Source organism: Heptranchias perlo, chromosome 20 (assembly GCF_035084215.1).
Source record: "Heptranchias perlo isolate sHepPer1 chromosome 20, sHepPer1.hap1, whole genome shotgun sequence".
NCBI classification, from domain to species: Eukaryota; Metazoa; Chordata; class Chondrichthyes; order Hexanchiformes; family Hexanchidae; genus Heptranchias; species Heptranchias perlo.
The window spans coordinates 19,369,844-19,390,720 of record NC_090344.1 but is presented as its reverse complement, the minus strand read 5'-3'; the positions used below and the strand labels follow the sequence as shown (position 1 = coordinate 19,390,720).

Here is a 20,877-nt window from a genome sequence, read left to right as displayed (position 1 = left end):
CGGATAACAGAATGACTGTTCAAAAACGCCCTTTCATTCCACAGCAGACCTCTCAGAGAATGTGTCTGTAACACGTTAATTTAAGGACACGTTCTTGTTTCTCGGCTCGTTGGGATCGGGGTATAATTCACGATTTGAGGTTCAAAGCCGGAAGACATCCTAATTTGGACCAAGACTTGTGATCTTGACCTGCGGGACAAACGTTTGCAAAGAGGAAAAAGAAGTCCTCAAATCGCTCGACCTGAATCTGCAGGCCCAGATGAAATATATCCCAGGATGTTAACAGAAGCAAGGAAGGAAATAGCGGAGGCTCTGACCATCATTTTCCAATCCACCCTGGCAAAAGGTGTCGTGCAGGAGGATTTGATGATTGCTAACGTTGTACCATTGTTGAAAAAGGGAGACAGGGAGAGATCGAGTAAATACAGGCCAGTCAGCCTGAACTCGAGCTGAAGTATGAATCGTCATTTAGAAAGGCACGGATTAATCAAGGACAGTCAGCGTGGATTTGTGAAGGGAAGGTCGTTTGAATTGAATTATTTGAGGAGGTATCAAGGAGGATCGATGAGGGTATCGCGATTGATGGAGTCAACATGGATTTTAACGAGGCTTTTGAAAAAGTCCTACAGGGCAGATTTGTCAAAAATGTAAAAGCCCATTGGATCCAAAGGACATTGGCAAGTTGAATCCAAAATTGGCTGAGTAGCAGGAAGCAAGCGGTTGTGGTCGACGGGTGCTTTTGTGACTGGAAGGCTGTTTCGAGTGGGGTTCCATGCGGCTTCGTGCTCGGTCCCTGCTTTTCATGGTACAGATCATTGATTTAGAATTAAATGTAGGGGGCATGATGAAGACATTTGCAGATGATACAAAAATTGTTCCTGTGGTTGAGAGTGAGGAGGAAAGCTGTCGACTGCAGGAAGATATCCATAGAGCAGACAGGTGGAAAGAAAAGTGGCAAATGCAATTCAATCTGAAGAAGTGTGAGGTAATGCATTTAGTGGGGGGGGAAGGCAAGGGAGTATATAATAAATATTGCAATTAATTTGCCATTTACACGCCCATTCTGCAAATTTACTAATGTATTCCTTTATTATTCGCATTTTTCTTTGTATTAACTACAGCTCGCAATTAGGTGTCGTCCCTAAGCTTTGAAATTGAACTTCCGATTCCCGTGTCCAAATCATGAATGTAAATTTTGAACAAAAGTGGTCCCAGCACCGACAAATTGTGAACAACAGTGGTCTCACCACTGATAAAGTGTTCACAACAGTGGTCCCATCACTGATATATTGTGAACAACAGTTGTGCCAGCATCGATAAATTGTGAACAACCGTGGTCCCAGCACCGATAAATTGTGAACAGCAGTGGTCCCAGCACCGATAAATTGTGAACAACTGTCGTCCCAGGAATTTTGATCTTGAACTGCAGTTGAAACTTTTGCACAAAAGAAAATAACGTCCCCAAATCGTCCCACGTGAATCTCAAATGCTTTGGGAAGAAGTTCAATAGAAACAATCAGGACTTGAAAGGCACCTCAACGACCTGAACTTTCGTTGAATGAATTGTGTTAGCCATTGCATTCGACCGTGAAATCGCTCTTGACTTTCATCTCACTGAAGCAGAGTGTGGCCGCTTTGCATCTGTGAGCATGTCGGTGGCGTGTTTACATTTGATATTGATCGCTTCCAATTTGTAAAATTTCATCAATCGTCAGTGAAAAGAAACCGAGAATCGAATTGTCCCTCTCAGTGATGAACTGAAGGGATTGGTGATCCAAGCAGATCTGGAAAATGCGTGGTGCAATCGGTCAGGAGTTCCAAATCCACCCTCCAGCCACTCGTCAATTATATTGAATGAACTTTACTCTGGCCCAGTGTCACCGCACTGAAATCGAGTATTTCTCCGGCATGTTTTTCTTCATAGTTGCTGGTTTCAGAGTGAAGACCGGCTGGTTGGATTTTCACTCCTACAAGCTTTAATCATTCATTTTTCACTGACTGTAGACAGTTGTTATATTGGTCGCTGCAATCTCAAAGTTTAGCCCAGTAAATTATTGGTTGAGCAGGTGATCTCTTCACCTGTTCTCGGCGGTGTTATCCGTTAGCGTGAAAGTTTGATTGTTCGAGCCCTTATTTTATTTTTCCTCAGGATTCATCGCCGCAAAGTTCCAGGGTTTCAACGCATGTTTTGGAATCAAGAAAATGTACCGGAATCATTGCCAGCTGAGCAGGGCTGATATTCCACCATTTACCCTGCGGTCGGGAATCAGGCACATGAATCATATAAAGGAATGGAACATTGGCTTCACGGTAATTACAATTCTCCTTGACAGACAAGGCCCGAAAGGCCCGAAGGGAGGCCGCATTCGCAGCAGGAGAGCTGGTTCGCTGTGACATGGAGATTTCTGTAGTGAGCGAGACCAGACTGTTCCGATGTTCAGAGAATAAATTTCACACCCTTTATTTTGGAAAAGCAAAACGGTGGGGATTTTTGTCATAGCCCGATGCCTTTCGTGTTGTATCAGATGTTCCTCGTTGCGTTACTTTCATCTTGATCGGAGAACCAGTTCGGGCATTCCTGTGATAAAGAGCGACAATTGCCAGTTAATGTTAAATTTAACAACGACTCCACTGCGTTTTTAATCCCACTCTTAAGATGCAGTCTATAAAATGAAAAAAATAATCACATTCAAAGCATAAAAGTCTTATTAAAGTTTTGACTGTCTCTCGGTAACCACGTCAACATCGCCTTCAGTCTGAAATAGAAAGTTATCGATTGATTCATGGTGATTAAAACAGGGATTCAACTACGAACAGGATTTAATTAGCTTCATGTAATTAATTTAATCAGTTCATAACTCTTTTTAAAGTTAATTCCCCAACTGGGAATCGAACCTCGCGGTGGTGAGAGTACCGAATTTTCACCACCAGGCCATTGGGGAGCTCCAAAGATTGCGCACGTGACAAAGTGGAACTGATGACATTATTTTTTCTTTCGCTCTTTCATGATTCATTCAGCTCTGTGTTTATTCTCAGGCCTCTTATCTCTCCTTCTTTTCAGCTTCTGACTGCGGATATTCCTGTGGCTGAATATGAATAATATAGAACATCTCACAGCCCCGGTATATTTGCTGTTTCTCTGTGCAGTTCTGTGCAAAATCAAACTGTACGCAAATACCGACAGTGCTTCTCTCTCACTCCCCACAGAAGCAGCAGGAGATGCCACTTTAAACTTTCAGTTGCTTCAAATGATTCACGATGGACCTGCGTGGCCTTGCAGTTTTCCCAGGAGCTGCATTCAGTGCGTGAATTTTGGAAATGGAAACATGTCCATCAGCAGCTTGTGGGTGTATTTTACCTCACTTTCCATTTCATGTACATGCCTACTTGCACTAGGTGATGTCATTGCCTGAACATCACCTCTGTCGCGATATTATTTCGAACAGAAAATGCCATTTTGTGCCAGCAGTTTGTCTGGCAGAAAAATGACCTGAATTACAAAGGGCCAAGTAGGAAAGGCTGCGTTGCTCTGCTTGTTGGCAGCAAAGAATTTTCAGCGTTTCCTTGGGGTTTAGTGTTTAGGATTCGGCGCTTTCATCACCACGGCAAAGGTTCGATTGTCGGTCTCAACATCCGCATATTATACACTCTACCATAAGTGTACTGTACTCAAATTGCTGATTTTTTCATTGTGAGGGGAAGAAACATAAATGTGTGGACATTAATTACGAATTCATCAGCTGGGTTGCACCTTTTCTTTTCCTACCGTCTCAGTCTTTCCATCTTTACCCTTCTCTGCTGGTGTTGCAGGTTCCATCATTCTTCGCTGTTCACGATGCCTGAGAAGTCCATCAGGAGAAAACAAGCAAATTCAAGAGACAGAGACAGGGAGAGATTAAAACATAGAAACAAATTGTATAAATGTCAAGTTCTGCGAACGAGCAGAATTTAGAATGGAGCTTGGGAGAGATTCCTTCACGTGTCTTGCAATTTTGCAAGAGATCATTGGGCTCCGAGTTAAAAGCGTCGTTGGCGATGGAGCACCTCTCTGAGGGAGCGAACAAGGTCCGTTCGTTCAAGTTCAGATTAATTTGAACAGTGAACAAACTTTAAAAAGTAGCGCTGCGAACAGGATTCGAACCTGTGCAGGAAAACCCCATTGGATTTCAAGTCCAACGCCTTAACCACTCGGCCATCGCAGCGGCAAACATCTATCATGCACAGCTATAAATCAGAATGCGTAGGGTTATCACACGAGATCTGTGACACTTTGTTCTCTCAGACAGGTTTCCAACTGGAAACTTACAGCTTGTTAATGTGCTGACTTTGCTGTCTCGGTGATGGAATTCTCATTTATCACGTGAGAAACCGGGGTTCGATTTCCGGTTCGTTTACGATTATTTTCATTCTCCATTCATACGATCGCGTGAATTGTGCGACATTCGCCCTCAGCTTCAATCTGCGCACCATTTGAGACATTTTCCATTCTCCACGTGTGTTGCGTCGAAGCTGGGTTGGAAAATCACATTGCAAGTCCTACTTCGTAATCATTGGATCATCGCAGCTGCAAGTGACAAATCCGACACGGCAGCAGAAGAGAATGAAGAAGGTTATGACAGGAGAACTCTGAGACTGTATGTTCTTTTAGACAGGTTTCGAACTGAGCGCAGACCGCCGGCTGCTGTGCGGACTTTGTTATTTCAGTGATAAAATTCTTGCTTTCTGCGCGGGAGGCCCGGGTTCGATCACCACCCAATAGAGGAGCATTTTTCATTCTCCATTCATGAGGTCATGTGAATTCGGATACGTTTACATTAAGCTTCAATTTTAACACCATCTTGTGACATTTTCCTTTCTCCATGTGTGTTGTCGTCGACAGAACCTCTGCATTCTGTCCTCCATGCACTGGAATGAAGACAATCCTGCCGACTACACCGCTGACAAGACGTGAGAAGCCAATTAGTGATTTTGAACTATAAATGGTAACACCGCAGGGCTGGACCGGGACCTCTCAAATAACAATCAGCAAATCCCCAAAGCGAGATATCATACCCGAAGACCAAAGAGCCACTGATAACAGAGGGGTGCAACCAATGCAGAATTCTGTGCCACCCACAGCCGATCGGCCACCATTCTCTACATCCTATCACTTTTTCTATTCCGATGTACGGCAATGTGAAGACGCACATTAACTATTTCATAGCAACAATATTAGCATCTCTTGACCACATTCGTTTCGAATGTGCGAGTTGTAATATCAAGTGAGACTTTGCAGAATTAATTGCTCTAAAGCTACATTGTTGTCTGTCTCGGCATCCGCAGATTATCCACTCCACCACAAGTATAACAGTGACCACACTTCAAAAATACTTAATTGGCTGTAAAGCGCTTTGGGACATCTTGATGTCGTGAAAAGCGCTTTGTAAATACAAGACTTTGTTTTTATACTGGACTAAAAGTACTGATGATTTCACTATGAGGACGAAGAGACATCAATATGTGGACATTGGCTACGAATTCATCATCTGGGTTGGTCCTTTACTTTTCCTCCCGTCTCAGTCTTTCGATCTTTACCGTTCTCTGCTGGTGTCGCAGGTTCGATGAGCTTTGGCCGTTCAAGGAAGCCTGAGAAGTCCATCAGGGGAAAACAGAGAGGGACAGAGACAGGGAGAGACAGAGAGATAAAAGTATGGAAAAAAAAGCCTGAATATCAAGTTAGCAGAATTTGAAATGAAGCTTGAGAGAGATGGAATCATGCACTCATAGAATCGTTGCTGCACAGAAGGAGGCCATTCGGCCCATTAAGCCTGCCCCGGCTCTCTTTAAGAGCAATCCAGTTCGTCCCATTCCCCCGTTATTTCCCTATAGACCCGCAAATAATTTTCCTTCAAATACTTATCCAATTCCTTTTGGAAAGTCACGATTAAATCTGCTTCCACCACCCTTTCAGGAGATGCATTCCAGATTATAACTACTCGCTGATTTAAAACGTTTTTCCTCATGTCGCCTTTGGTTCTTTTGTCAACCACCGTAAATCTGTATCCTCTGGTTCTCGAACCTTCCGCCAACAGGAGCAGTTTCTGTTTAGTTACTTTATCTAAACCCATCACGATTTTGAACACTTCTATCAAATCTCCTCTCAACCTTCCTGCCCTAAGGAGAACAACCCCAGCTTCTCCAGTCCATACACGTAACTGAAGTCCCTCATCACTGGAACCATTCCAGTAAATCTTTTCTGTATTCTCTCTGTGGCCTTCACATCCTTCCGAAAGTGCGGTGCCCAGAATTGGACACAATACTCCAGTTGTGGATTATTGTGAAGTTTCCTTCACGCACCTTCAAATTTTGCAAGAGACCATTGGGCTCCCAATTAAAAGGCTCTGCCGCGGTGGAGGATCTCTCTGAGAGAAGGAAATGCGGCCCGTTATCTCCAGTTCATATTTATTTGAGCATTGAACAAAACTTGAAACAATAGCGCCGCGAGCAGCATTCCAATGTTTCACCGAAAGACCCTGTCGAGTTTTAGATCTAACGCCTGAACCACTCGGCCATCACAAGCAGCGAGTGCTAGTAATGCACGGCTGTAAATCAGAATGCGCAAGGTACTCAGAGGAGATTTGTGAAATTATATGTTGTTTCAAACAGGTTTCCAACTGGACCCGGAGAGCCCGATACCATGCAAACGTTGCTGTTTCACTGGTAGAATTTGCACTTACCACGCGAGGGAACAGGGTTCGTATTCCCGACAAATTAAGGAGCATTTTTATTCTGCACCTCTGAGATCGCCTGAATTGGGATAAATTCACTTTCAGTTTCAATCTGCAAACCGCCGTGAGACATTTTACTCTCTCCGTGTGTGTTGCGTCGACAAACCGGCTGCATTCCGGCCTCTGGACCTCAAATATGCTCGAGAATTAAATCAATGCTGCTTTCTGCAACGCTGAAAAGACGTGAGAAAGAAATAAGTGAATCTTCATTGGAAATAGTGAAACAGGAGGGTTCTGGGATTTGAACTGGGGACCTCTCACAAATCAAACAGTGAAACGCCCAAAATGAAAACCATAATCCGAGAACAAGGAGCCGTCAGTCACACAACCGGACAACCAGTCGGAAATGTCCCTGCTCCCCACAACCGATCGCCCATTCATTCAGACCGCTTCTGGCCATCGAATCATAGAATGGTTACAGCACAGAAGGAGGCAATTCGGCTCATCGAGCCTGTGGCGGCTTTTGTGAGAGCAATCCAATTAGTCCCATTCCCCGGCCCTTTCCCGGTGCTCTGTACTTTTCCCCTTCAAATTCCTTTTTTAAGTCACGATTGAATCTGATTCCACCATCCTTTCAAGCAGCGCATTCCAGATCAGAACTATTCGCTGCGTAATTCAGTTTTTCCTCATATCGCCTTTGGTTCTTTTGCAATCACCTCAAATCTGTGTCCTCTGGTTCCCGACCATTCCGCCAATTAAAACAGCTTCTCTTTATTTACTTTATCGAAACCCTTCATGACTTTGAACACTTCTATCAAATCTCCTCTGAACCTTCTCAGCTCTAAGGGGAACAACCCCAGCACGAGGCAAATGCGGTCAATCAGCTTGAATTAATTTGTTTGATCATTAAACAGACCTTTAAATACTGGCCCTGTTTTGTGGAAGTCTGAGCTAATGGTTTAAATCGCTGGTTTCAATGTCTGGGGAGTTTCTCGATTCGAATTTTACCATTATCAGAATTTCTGCAAATATCCATTTTGACCTATTCACAGAAAACCCGATTACAGTGCGATGGAGCAGAGGATGTGAAAGAAGCTGAACGTGGAAGTGCAGATATTATTTTCATCTCGGGGACAGGTCACGTTTCCACAGGTAAGGATATCTCAACTTAAGGTTCTTTCCAGCACAGTGGGACAGGTGATCAGAGTGACCAGGCTCTAACGGCGCAATCGGTCCTTATATGAGATACAGGCTCGGGAAATGCCGGGGTTTTAATTCGAGTCTCACCTAGATCAAACAATCCTTTTCCTTGTGAACATTTCGACCGGAGTTGAAGGTACAATTGGTGTGTTCCAAAATTCATTTAATTATCTGAATTGCCAAGTGGTTCCTCCGGACTACGCGGTTGCAAGAGCAGATGAGATGTTTAGTATTACCTGTTTACAGGAGGGAGGCTGCGGTTTTGTAGACACAAACTATGATTTTGATCCATCTTCAAATCGTGGGATTTAACTGGAGCTTTAAACCAGCACCAGAGGCCGCTCAGCCAGGATACTTTCCATCCTACACTTCAGGAGCTAGTTTTACAGGAATTGAATTACTACAAACAAGAATTCTACCCCTGAAGCATCAATGCTCACACGGCAGCAGGATGCATGTGTCCAGTTAGAAACCTGTCTGAAGGAACATGCAGTCTGACCGAGCCGGAAGTCCAGCAGATTGACTTTCGGTCTGAACAGATCATGAGTCTCCTTCTTGAGAGAGTTTCGCCAATCCAGCTCAGAGTGGTTTAAGAATCATGAATTCGGATGTGACTGGAGCCATTTGTGTAAGATGAAGTGTCGGGGGCAGTTTCACATCCTTGACGGACAGTAGTTATGGTTTTGCTGCAAAATTTCACTTCCCAGATCCCGAACTGAAATCCAACGCCGTTGCAACTCGAATCCACAACCTTTGAATGGCTTCTCAAACAAAACAAATAGAAGTCCAACACACTCGCCATTGCGTCACAGGGTCAGTTGCCAAAAAATCCCGAATAAATAGAAAGACGCGTTTCTCCGGTCCAGGGGCAAAGTGAGAATGGATGTTATTCAAAAAACTGTCACCTCGAATCTGTCTTTATATATGTTTTGTAAATCTTCGATTTTAAAAGTTACAAAAAGCCGCAATAAATGAAGTAAATTATAAGAATCGAATCCGTGATTAAGGCGTTACAACCCACTCGAAACAATTGAGTTAACCGGCCGTACTGACGGTCCATTAGACATTTTAATTAATTTCTGTACCTCTACGCTAGTTGGTCGCGCTTTCTGTACTTGGACCCCGAAATCTCTCTGCTGCTCCACAGTTCCCAGTTTCTCACCAAATAGAAAACATTCTGATTTACCTTTCTTAGATTTAAAGTGGATGACCTCGCTCTCCCCCACATTGAACTATATTTGCCGCAGTTTTGCCCACTCACTGAATCGATCAATTCCCACTTTTCAACTTCCTGCTTCTATCTTCATGACTTGTTGCGTCACCTGAAGGCTGCGTGTTCAAATCACGGGGTAACCGTTACTTTTCGAGCTGATCAGATTCTGGATCGTTTCGGAATGAATATTTTATCTGCTTTTTCTCAATAAACAGAACCTTGCTCTAAAGTCTGCTTCCCTGGCTCTCAAATTTCAGGAAGGCGTCTCATTCCGCCCTCGACTTTTTATTTTGACCTGCGTTTGAAACTTTTGCAAAGAGGGAAAAAAAGACCCCAAATCGCTCCACGTGAATCTCAAACGCTTTCGGAAGAAGTTCAGTGCAAACAATCAGGAATTTAAAGGCACCTCAATGACCTGCACTTTCTTGGAATGAGTTTTGTTCGCCATTGCATTCGACCGTGAAATCGCTCCCGGCTTTCATCTCACTGAAGTGAAGAGTGTGACCGCGTTCCATCTGTCAGAGTGGAAGTGACGAGTTTGGGGTCGGTATGGGTCGTTTACAACTTTTGAAATCTCACCAAGCACCAGAGAAAAAGAAACTTAGAATCAAATTGTCCCTGTCAGTGATGAATTGAAGTGAATATCGCTCCAAGCAGATCTGGACAACTCGCAGCGCAGCCGCACAGGAGTTCCAAATCCACCTTCTCGCCACTCGGCAATCGCATGAACTGAACTTTACTCTGACCCCGTGTCACCGCGCTGAAATCGAGTATGTCTCGGCCACACTTTTTCTTAACATCATGGTTACTGGTTTAAGAGTGAAAACTGCCGTCCGCTTCACTGTAAGTGCAAGAGACAACTTTGTAGACACCGAGTCATGTCACAGACCTGCTCGTCGGACCTGCTCATTTCATCTCATCTCATTTTCAGTCAACCTGAATATTACTGGAATGGAGAATGGCGAATCACAGCTCGAGAAATCAATCCTCTCGACCACGAGGGGACGGAGTCTTCCAACATACAGGTGTTTAATGGCAAGGTGAGTTTAATGTTCAGGAATAATAGAGCACAGATTTTCACTCGTGCAAGCTTCACACACTTTATTTTGGAAAAGTAAACTGATAGTCGAGAGAGGTTATATTAATCGCTGCAACCTGAATTTTTAGCTCGTTCAATCAGTGGTTCAGTAATAAACGTGTGCTGTCTCTGTGGCGCAATCGGTTAGCGCGTTCGGCTGTTAACCGAAAGGTTGGTGGTTCGAGCCCACACAGAGACGGTAGGGTATCTTTTATCTTCATGGTCTCGCATTTCCTGGTTTCTGATATTTGTTTTGGCTGCAAAACAAATGCCCGCTTTCGATGGCCAGCTGAGCACGGCCGATCTTCCACCATTTCACCTGTGATTGGCTTCGCCGAAATCTGAATTCTTCTTGACAGACAAGGTCCGAAGGTTGCAGGAGAGCCGCTTCACTCTGACATGGATATTTCTGCAGTGAGCGACACCAGACTGTGTCCACAATGAATGTCACTCCCTTTTATTTTGGAAACGCAAAATTTTATTCACATTCCGATGGGTTTCAATTGATTTGTGAGAGATCATGAAAGGATCCTGCAGCGCTGCCTCGGATAATAACAACAGTTCTAAGCCGCATTTCAGTCGCGGCAACAAATCCTTACATCTGAGTATCTGCACCCTTAAATCCGAGTATCTGCACCCTTAAATCCAAGTATTTGCACCCTTGCACCGGTGTATCTGCACCCTCACACCGGAGTATCTGCACCCTGACACCGGAGTATCTGCACCCTCACACCGGAGTATCTGCGCCTTTACAACCATTAACTCATCAATTGTCCCCAATCATCTTTATCAGCGTCAGGAGACCTAAACAAAACCCAACAGAGAAGAAATTGGCTTTATGATTCTTCACTAATGTACGGACACATTTTTATTTCCGGTGCTTCAAGGGATATGTGGGGAAAGTGGCCGCTGATACTCAGAAACTACTGCTTGTTGCTTTTTTTTCTAGCAGGCTCGTTGGTCTCGGGGTATTATTCTCGCTTCGGGTTTGTTGTTTGAAATATGTGAGAAATCCCAGATGAGCCCTCATTTTTCCCCCTGACTTTTGATCTTGACCTGCTGTTCAAACTGGCAGGATGTTTGGAGGTATCTCAATGATCTCACGATCTCTGAATGCATTCTGCTTGCAATTGGAATTGACCTTGAAACCGCTCTCGGATTTCATCTCACTGAAGCTGAATGTGGCCGCTTTTTATCTGTCAGCGTGGAGGTGACGAGGTTGTGGTTTATCACCGCGGGCACACCTGTCCGGACATTGGTATTCAGAATGTACAAAATGCTGTCTCAAATACTCTGTTGTCATCCAGGGAGCTCTAGTTTTGCATGCCCAACCTTTCCCCGAGTAAGAATGTGTCCAGTCTGTACACGAACTATCTCCTCACTCAAAGCCTCCCATTGCTCATTTACTGTTTTACCTGCCAATCTTTGATTCCAATCCACCTGGACCAGATCCCTTTTCAACTCGCTGAAATTCGATCTTCCAAGTTGAGTATTTTCATACTTGATTTTTCCTTGCATTTTCCATAACTACACTAAACCTGCTGCAAATGCTCCCCCACTGAATCATGCTCCACTTGCCCCACTTCTTCCCCCTAAATAAATCCAATAATGCTTCTTTCCTCGTTGGGCTGAAAACATACGGATTAAGAAAGTTCTCTTGGACACATTTCAGGAATTGCTCGCCCTCTTTGACTTTGACACTGCTATTTCCCAGTCTATATTCGGATAAATGAAGTTCCCTTTTATCACGACTCTAAAATTATTGCATCTTTCTGCAATTTGCCTGTCCATTTGCTCCTCTATCTCCTTCCCACTATTTGGTCCCCCTATCGAATGCATCCAGCAGCGTAATAGCTCCTCAATTGTTCCTTAATTCTAAACAAATAGATTCTGTCTTTGAACCCTTAAGCATGTCAACCCTTTCTACCGCTGTCACAGTATTTTTGATCAATACTGCCTGCTCCCCTCCAGCCCCGCCCCCCTCCTTTTTTCCCCTGCCTTTCCTGAATACGTTGTAGCCTGGAATATCGAAGTGGCCACTCCTCCGCTTGTTTGAGCCAGGTCTCCATTATTGACACTATAACATAATCCCATGTTACCACTTGTGTCTGCAGCTCACCAACCTTATTTACCAAGGATGTTAAACACAACATCAGGGCATAAAGGTCGGACAAGTTCCAATGCCCAATTAAATGTTCTATACACTAATGTACGTAGCATAAGAAATAAAACAAGTGAATTAGAAGCGTAAATTAAGCTTATAGTGCATGACGTAGTGCTCATCACTGAGACCTGACGACAAACTGGGCATGACTGAGATAAATATTTCAAGTTATCAGCCGTTTGGAAAGGATAGGGACATTGGAAAAGGCGGTGGAGTAGCGATATTGATGAGGGATACTATTACTGCATTGGAAAGAAGAGATATCAGTAAAGGTGAGCACGCAGTAGAAAGGCTTTGCGTAGAAATGAGTAACAGAATAGAATACAAGACTTTGGTGGGAGTTGTTTATAGACTTCCGGATAGCGGTGAAAAAGTAACAGGATACACAAAAGCGGACAGGTTGTTAGGGGTCTGGAACTCACTGTCTGAAAGGGTGGTCGAGGCAGAAAACCTCAACTCATTTAAAAAGTACTTGGATGTGCATTTGAAGTGCCGTAATCTACAGGGCTATGGACCAAGTGTTGGAAAGTAGGATTAAGTTGGATAGCTCTTTTTCGGCCGGCACAGACACGATAGGCCGAATGGCTTCCTTCTGTTCTGTAATTTTCTATGATTCGATGATTCCGTGTGTGGGAAGGGATTCACTCAGTCATCACACGTGCTGAGACACCAGGGAGTTCAAAAGTGACTGCAGGAGTTGGATTCTGCTGTTAATCCCATCCAGAACTGAACCATTTTCATTCTGACATTTCGGGTTTGTTTCTTCTGATGTTAATAACCCCTATAACTGGGCTGGAGTTTAATTTTCTGGATATCTGTTGAATAAATCAGCTTTGTTTTAAACATCTTGTTGTAGATTTTGGTCTTTCCCACCTGAGTGTTTAGCATCACCTGACTGGAGCTCAGAAAGGACAATCTTGGGGGAGGATCGTCCGATTGGAACAGAACTTCAACCTGGACACAGTCCTTCAGGGCCACACTGAGAGGGGCAAACGGCACTTTGGTCTTTCTTGGCTCTGTTCACTGATAGCAAAGTAGCCGTGCGGCATCCAGTCTAAAAATGACTGTGGTAATTATTCTCTGAAGATTTAACCTCTTTGTCTGACAGTCCTGAGTCGACCATTTAAGGCAGGCGTTAACTCATTTAAAATAAACCCGCTTAAAATAAATGGGTTATGAATTATGATTTCTGTGAAGTCAATGTTCCATTCCTTTATATGATTGATGTGCCTGCTCTCCGACCGCAGGGTAAATGGTGGAATATCAGCCCTGCTCCGCCGGCAATCATCACGGTACATTTTCTTGCAGACAAAACACACATTGAAACCCTGGAACTTTGAGGTGATGAATCCTTAGGGAAAATAAAATTAGGGCTCAAACCATCAAACCTTCGCGTCAAACGATAGCACCACGAGACAGGTGAAGAATTTACCGACTGAAACAATAATTCACTCAGCTAACCTTTGAGGTTGCAGTGACCAATATAACATTTGTCTACTGTCAGTCCAAAATGAATGATTGAAGCTTGCAGGAGTGAAAATCCTGCAAGCTTCTTAAATCAGCAACTATGAAGTTAAGAGAAACGTGCCTAATAAATACTCGATTTCAGCGCGGTGACACTGGGCCAGGGTAAAGCTCAGTTAATATGATCGCTGAGTGGCGAGAGGGTGGATTTGGAATTCCTGAGCGACTGCACTGCGCATTTTCCAGATCTGCTTGGAGCACCAATCCCTTCAATTCCTCACTTGCAGGGACAATTCGATTCTCGGTTTCTTTTCCCCGATGCTTGGTGAAATTTTAAAATTTGTAAGCGACCAATATCAAAGCGAACCTCGTCACTGTCATGCTCACAGATACAAAGCGGCCACACTCTGCTTCAGTGAGATGAAAGCCCAGAGCGGTTTCAAGGTCGAATGCAATTGTAAGCAAAGCTCGTTCAATGAAAGTGCAGGTCATTGAGGTGCCTTTCAAGTCCTGATTGTTTGAACTGAACTTCTTCCGAAGGTGCTTGAGATTCAAGTGGAGTGATCTGGGGACTTCTTTCCCCTCTTTGCAAAAGTTTGAACCGCAGGTCAAGATCAAAAGTCCCGGGTTAAATTCGGGCTTCGACTCTCGAATCGAGAATTATCCCCCGACCTCAACCAGCCCAGAGACAAGAACGTGTTCTTTCATTGACGTGCTACGGTCACATTCCATGAGAGGTCGATCTGAAAATTGAAAGGGCATTTTTGAAGAAACATTTTGATCAATTCTGTGTTGACTCTCTGAACAAGGACAAACACCACACTGTCTGTTTTCGCATATCAGATTCACTCAACATCATAAATTACACAAAGGCGCCGCTGAGAGTTGAACCCAGAATCTCCTGTTTACCAAACAAGCGCTTCAACCAACTAAGCCACGGAGCAAATTTCTGGCTGTGGTTTTCACCTCCTCTCATTAATATCTATCAGCCACACGTCACATTCTGTTGGGGGTTCAGACTGTTCCATCGTTGTCTATTTCGGTTGCCCGTTTCCCTGTGAATCCCGATACTGACTGCGTTTCAGTCTGTGTTTATCTGTGTGTGTCCATCAGAGCGCTGATACACGGATGGATATGTTTGCTTGTGTTTGTTTGTTACATTAAATAAATTAGAGGATCAGACAATTCTCGCTCTGACACTGAAGAACTAATGAACCAAATTATTGTGGTGCTGAAATTTTAAAAAATCTTAAGAGGTGCAAAACGGGAAAACGAGAAAAACTTGTGAAGGAAAATACGGACAACTCTCACGGTATTAACAGTACACAACGAGAAAGAAGGGTGACTTGGAGTAATGTGGGCCCCTGAAAGACGGATGGGGGCGATATTTTAATTGAAAATCAGGAAATGGCAGACTTGCTAAACACTCAAAGAAAAGGATGAGGGTAATATCCCAGAGACACGAGGAAAACTGAAAATAAATCAAGGGGATTCAGTGCAAGTAAAATAATGGTAATGGAGAAAGTAATTGGACTAAAGATAAACAAATCTCCAGGACCTGATGGTTACCATCCCAGGGGATGAAAAGGAATCGGTGAGGAAATTGTACATGCTTCAGTCATGATCGTTCAAAACTCTCTTGAATCAGGAATTGTTCCATGGATTGAAAAATTGGCACTGTCACTCCATTATTTTGGAAGGGGAGGAGAGATAAAGTAGAAAATTACAGACCTATTATTCTGGCGTCTGTTGTGGGGAAGTTACCAGTATATGTTATTAGGGAAAGAATGACTGAGCACTTGGATACACATGAATTGATCAGAGAGAGCCAGCATGGATTTGTAAAGTCGAAGTCAAGTCCAACGAAACTAGTTGAACTTTTTGAAGATATAATAACGTGGTAGATAATGGAGTGTCTCTGGGTGTTTTATGTATATTGACTTCCAGAGGCATTCGATAAGGTGCCACATGAGAGACTGTTAACACAAATGTGAGCACATGGAAATTAAAGCAACCCATAGACATGGGTAGGGAGTTGGTTGGGAGTTAGGAGACAGAGAGTAGGGATAATGGATCTGTGCTCAAATTGACAGGATGTGATTAGTGGTGTCCCCCAGGGATCTGTTCCGGCCCATCAGCTTTTTACTATATGCTTAAATGACGTAGATGAATGAATGAGAGCCGCATATCCAAGTTTGTCGACGACACCAAGTTAGGAGGCACAGTGAGTGGTGCAGGTCGGAGCATAAAGTTATAAGAGAAATTGATAGATTAAGTGAGTTGGTAAAACTGTGGCAGATGGAGCTTACATAGAATTACATAGAATGTACATCTCAAAAACGGACAATTCGGCCCAATTAGACTATGCCGGTGTTTATGCTGCAGACGAACCTCCTCCAACGCCTCTTCATCTAACCTTATGAGCAAACCCTTTTATTCCTTTATTCCTTTCTCCTCCATGTGTTTATCTAGCTTCCCCGTAAACGCATCCATGCGATTCGTCTTAACTACTTCTTGAGGTAGCGAGTTGCACATTCTAACGAGTCTCTGGGTATATATGGTTCTCTTGAATGCCATATTGGATTAATTAGTGACTTTTATTTATGGCCCCAAGTTTTGGAATCATCACCAACAAAAGTTCAAACACCTTTTCTACATCTGACCTATCAAACCCTTGCATAATCTTGAAGTCCGATATCAGCTCAGCCCTCAGCCTTCTCTTTCCTATGGAAAAGAGCCCCAGTCTGTTCAATCTTTCAATATGGGGAAGTATGAACTTTGGTTTTAAGCAAGATAGGTTAGAATATTTTCTAACTGATGATAAGCTCGGAACTGTGGAGGAGGAAAGATGTTTTCGGGTCCAAGTGCAGAAATCACTAAAAGTCAGTGGACATTTGCAAAAAATAACCCAAAAGGCTAATGGAATGTTGGCCTTCATCTTAAAGGGAGCTGGAATTCAAAGGGGTGTACGCTATGTTACAGTTATATAAACTCTGCTGAGACCACATTTCGAGTACTGCATTCAGTTCTGAGCACCACACCTCAGGGAGGATATATTGGCCTTGGAGGGGGTGCAGCGCAGATTCACCAGAATGATACCGGGGCTAAAATAGTTAAGTTGTGCGGGACAGGTTGCACAGACAAGGTTTGTATTTCCTTGTGTATAGAAGATTAAGTGATGATGTCATCGAGTTGTTGAAGGTGATTAAATGAGCCAATGGTGTGTGTGTGAGCTGTGAAACAGCTTGAAATACCAATCCTCTCCACCACTGGGGACTGGGTCTTCCAACATGCAGGGATTTTCACTCTTGCAAGTTTCATCCACATTTTCCGCTCTTCATTTCTCCGACTTGTTTGTAGCGCCTTTCCCTTCAATTCAGGACTTACAGGGAAAACTCGATTCTGCGGTCAATCTTCGGGTCAGATGGTGAGATTTCAAATAATTGAAAACATCCCTTATCACTCTCAATATCGTCACGTATACGTTTGACGAATGCAAAGCGGCTTCAATCGCGGTTTGGCTGCACAACTCGTTCAAAGCCACTGTCGATAATTGGAGGGTCTTTCAAGTCATGACACGAACATAACAGTTCGCACTGCCGTTTTCCTCAAGACGCTTCAGATTCATGGGGAATGATTTCGGTCTGGCGGTTAAATCCGTTCCCTCTTCACAAATCCGCCTTTGAACCCGGGACTTTTAGTAATAACCACACCGAACTGGTTTGTCCTGTATTTTACATTACTTTCTAAATATTACAGATAAGCAGAGCACTTGAGCTGTCACAGCTGTGACTTTGACCATTCTCCCTCTCCTCTCGATCTCCCCGGCAACTGCCACTAACCACAATCTTCTGTCACACTTCCCCATCAGAAAGTTCCGAGCCTCGGTTTCCAAATGAAATAACGCCCATCTCTTCAATCAACGACAGCCCAGAGAGAGTTTCTTACTTTCAGCTCCCAATTTCCCCAAATCCACAAAGTAGCATCAAAATAATTGTCCTTAAGTTAATAATAATAATATAATTAAATGTTCTTATCGCCTGGGGTTTTGTTTCAGATGCCACGGCTTTTAAAGATCACTGCGGATGTTTGACGAATCGTCTCTTGGTTGGAGGCTTCTGTGTGGGAAAGATCACGAAGCGATAATTGAGAGACCGAGGATGAAGCTGTTTGATGGGAGCACTGGTGACACAGACCGTGCGCGGCTCCAGTGGCGTAATCGGTCAGCGCGCGTTATTTCTACAATAATTATACGCTTGAGAAATGCTGAGGTTGTGCGTTCCCGAGCCATCTAAAGTTGTTGAACCTTCTAAACATTTTGACTGGAGATCAAGGTACAACCGGTTCCATAACGCATCGACTTCTTCATGTCCCCATGTGGGCACTGAGGCACCTCTGGCCTACAGTCTCACAAAAGCAGGTGAGAGTTTATTTGTACATAGGAGGGAGAGGGGGCAATTGGCGACAGCTGAAATGGTAAAGGGGCCGGCACGGCATCTTTCAATCGAAAGAACCAAAAACACAATTCTTCTTTCCGTGAAGCAGGTATTCATCGGTTTGAAGTGTCGTGTAGGGAATATTCGGGAGGCAAATCTGCTGCCTGGTGTCACGGTGTAACGGGTGAAATTATTCAGCTTTCAATTGTTGATCGGCTGAAAGGTCGAGAGGCATTTTCCAGCTCCCGTGTGGAACAAGTTTAGCTTTTGAGCCATTTTGTGAAGTGTTTTTTTTAATTGGTGCTAACGAATGACAAGACATTTTGTACAAACAAGAAGAATTGCAAAATCACGAGTTCACTGTCCATGTTTCTCACATCATGTTCAAAAGAAACAAGGATTCTCCTCAACACGTTGCTGAAAATTCGATAGAAGGGATATTCCCCCGAATTCGGCTTCGACAGGGATAATTCAGAGTCCCACCATGAATCTCTATGATGGAAACTAGTTTAGCGGGGCGCCTGGATAGCTCAGTCGGTAGAGCATCAGACTTTTAAAACAGGTAGTGATCTGAGAGTCCAGGGTTCAAATCCCTGTTCAGGCTAAAAATTTTAAAACAGCTGGCAAGTTCTGCTTTTCCAGCGGACCAACATCAGCGAAAGGAGCAAGAGTTGGCCATCCAGTCCCTCGAGCCTGCTCCGCCATTTGATAACGTCATCGCTGATCTTCGACCTCAACTCTCCTTCCCCGGCCTATCCCCATATCCCTTGAGTTCCTTCGTGTCCAAAAATCTATCTATCACTGTTTTGAATCTATCCAATGGCTCAGCATCCACAGCCCTCTGGGGCAGAGAGTTCCAATGGTTCACAACCCTCAGTGAAGAAATTGTTCCTCATCTCTGTCCGAAATGGCCAGCCCCTTATCTTGAGATTATAAGCATTAGTTCTAGACTCTCCAGCGAGGGGAAACAGCTTCCAAGGATTTAACCTGTCAAGCCCTCTAAGAATTTAACATGTTTCAATTGGAGCATCTCATTATTGCAAACTGCAGAGAATATCGGCCCATTCTACTCAATCTCTCCTCACAGGACGACCTTGTCATCCCAGGAATCAATCTAGTGAACCTTTGTTACACCCACGCTCAGGCAAGTGTATCGTTCCGCAAGTAAGGAGATCAAAACTGTACACAGTACTCCAGATGCGGTCCCACCAAAGCCCGATATAATTACAGCAAGGCTTCCTTATCTTTGTAATCCAACCACCTCACAATAAAAGCCAACATACCATTTGCTTTCCTAATTGCTTGCTGCATCTGCATGTTAACTTTCTGTGATCCATGTCCAAGCACACAAAAATCCCTCTGAATCAACATTTCTTAATCTCTCACCTTTTAAAATGTATTCTGCTTTTCTATTCTTCCTACCAAAGTCAATAACCTCACATTTCCCCACTTTATACTTCATTTGCCAACTTCTAGCCCACTCGCTTAACCTGTCTGTGTCACTTTGCATCCTCTTTGCGTCCTCCTCACAGCTTACTTTCCCACTTAGTTTTGTATCGTCAGCAAACTTGGATACATTATACTCGGTCCCCTCATCTAAGTCATTAATATCGATTGTAAATAGCTGAGGCCCAAGCACTGATCTTCACGGCACCCCACCAGTTACAAACTGCCAACCCGAAAATGACCTCTTTATTCCGACTTTCTGTTTTCTGTACGTCAACAAATCCCCAAACCCTTTCATAAACCCATGCTGACTCTGTCCAATCCCGTTAATGCCTTCCAAGTTTTCTGTTATCACATCCTTTATAATGGACTCCAGCATTTTCCCCACTACTGATGTTAGGCTAACTGGTCGGTAGTTCCCTGTTTCTTTCTCTCCCTCCTTTTTTAAATAGTGGGGTTACATTTACCACCCTCCAATCTGGAGGAACTGTTCCAGAGTCTATCGAATTTTGGAAGATGACCACCAAAGCATCCATTATTTCCAAGGCCACTTCCTTTAGTACTCTGGGATATAGATTATCAGGCCCTGGGGATTTGTCAGCTTTCAGCCCCATTAATTTCCCTAGCACTATTTTTTTTTACTAATACTGATTTCCTTCATTTTCTCCCTCTCACTAGACCTTTGGTACCCTAACATTTCCGGGAGTTTATTTGTGTCCTCCTCTGTGAAGACAGAACTAAAGTACCTGCTATCTACACCCTCAAAACCTCTAATAGAGTTGCCATACACAATTTCCCTTCCATAAAACCGTGTTGCATGTGCCTAACCATATTATGATTTTCTTAGTGCCCTCTTACCAAGTCCCTAGTAATAAATTCTCGCAATTTCCCTACTACTATTTTCAGGCCAAATGGCCTGTATTTCCCTTTTTTCTCTCTCCCTCCTTTCTTGACTAGCGGGGTTACATTTGGTACCTTCCAATCCATGGGGACCTTTCTAGAATCATGGGAACTCTGGAAGATAAAACCAACTTTCTCTGCAGCCAAATCTTTTAAAACCCTAGGATGTCGGCCATCAGGGCCAATGAATTTGTCAGCTTTTAGTCCCATTAATTTATCCGGTACTTTTTCATTACTAATATTAATTGCTTTAGGTTCCTCACTCTCAT

The 20,877-nt window shown here is 43.7% G+C and overlaps 3 non-coding genes and 1 pseudogene across 3 annotated transcripts; 3 read left to right on the top strand and 1 right to left on the bottom strand.

Annotated features, from left to right (window-relative positions):
* The window catches only part of LOC137335955 (zinc finger protein 271-like), a 47,744-nt pseudogene that overhangs the window by 13,884 nt on the left and 12,983 nt on the right, over positions 1 to 20,877 (top strand).
* trnas-uga (transfer RNA serine (anticodon UGA)) lies at positions 4,121 to 4,202 on the bottom strand. The gene has a single exon. It is a non-coding gene; the product is annotated as a tRNA-Ser (tRNA).
* On the top strand, positions 10,324 to 10,397 carry trnan-guu (transfer RNA asparagine (anticodon GUU)). The gene has a single exon. It is a non-coding gene; the product is annotated as a tRNA-Asn (tRNA).
* trnak-uuu (transfer RNA lysine (anticodon UUU)) lies at positions 18,782 to 18,866 on the top strand. The gene is given in 2 exon segments: positions 18,782 to 18,818; positions 18,831 to 18,866. It is a non-coding gene; the product is annotated as a tRNA-Lys (tRNA).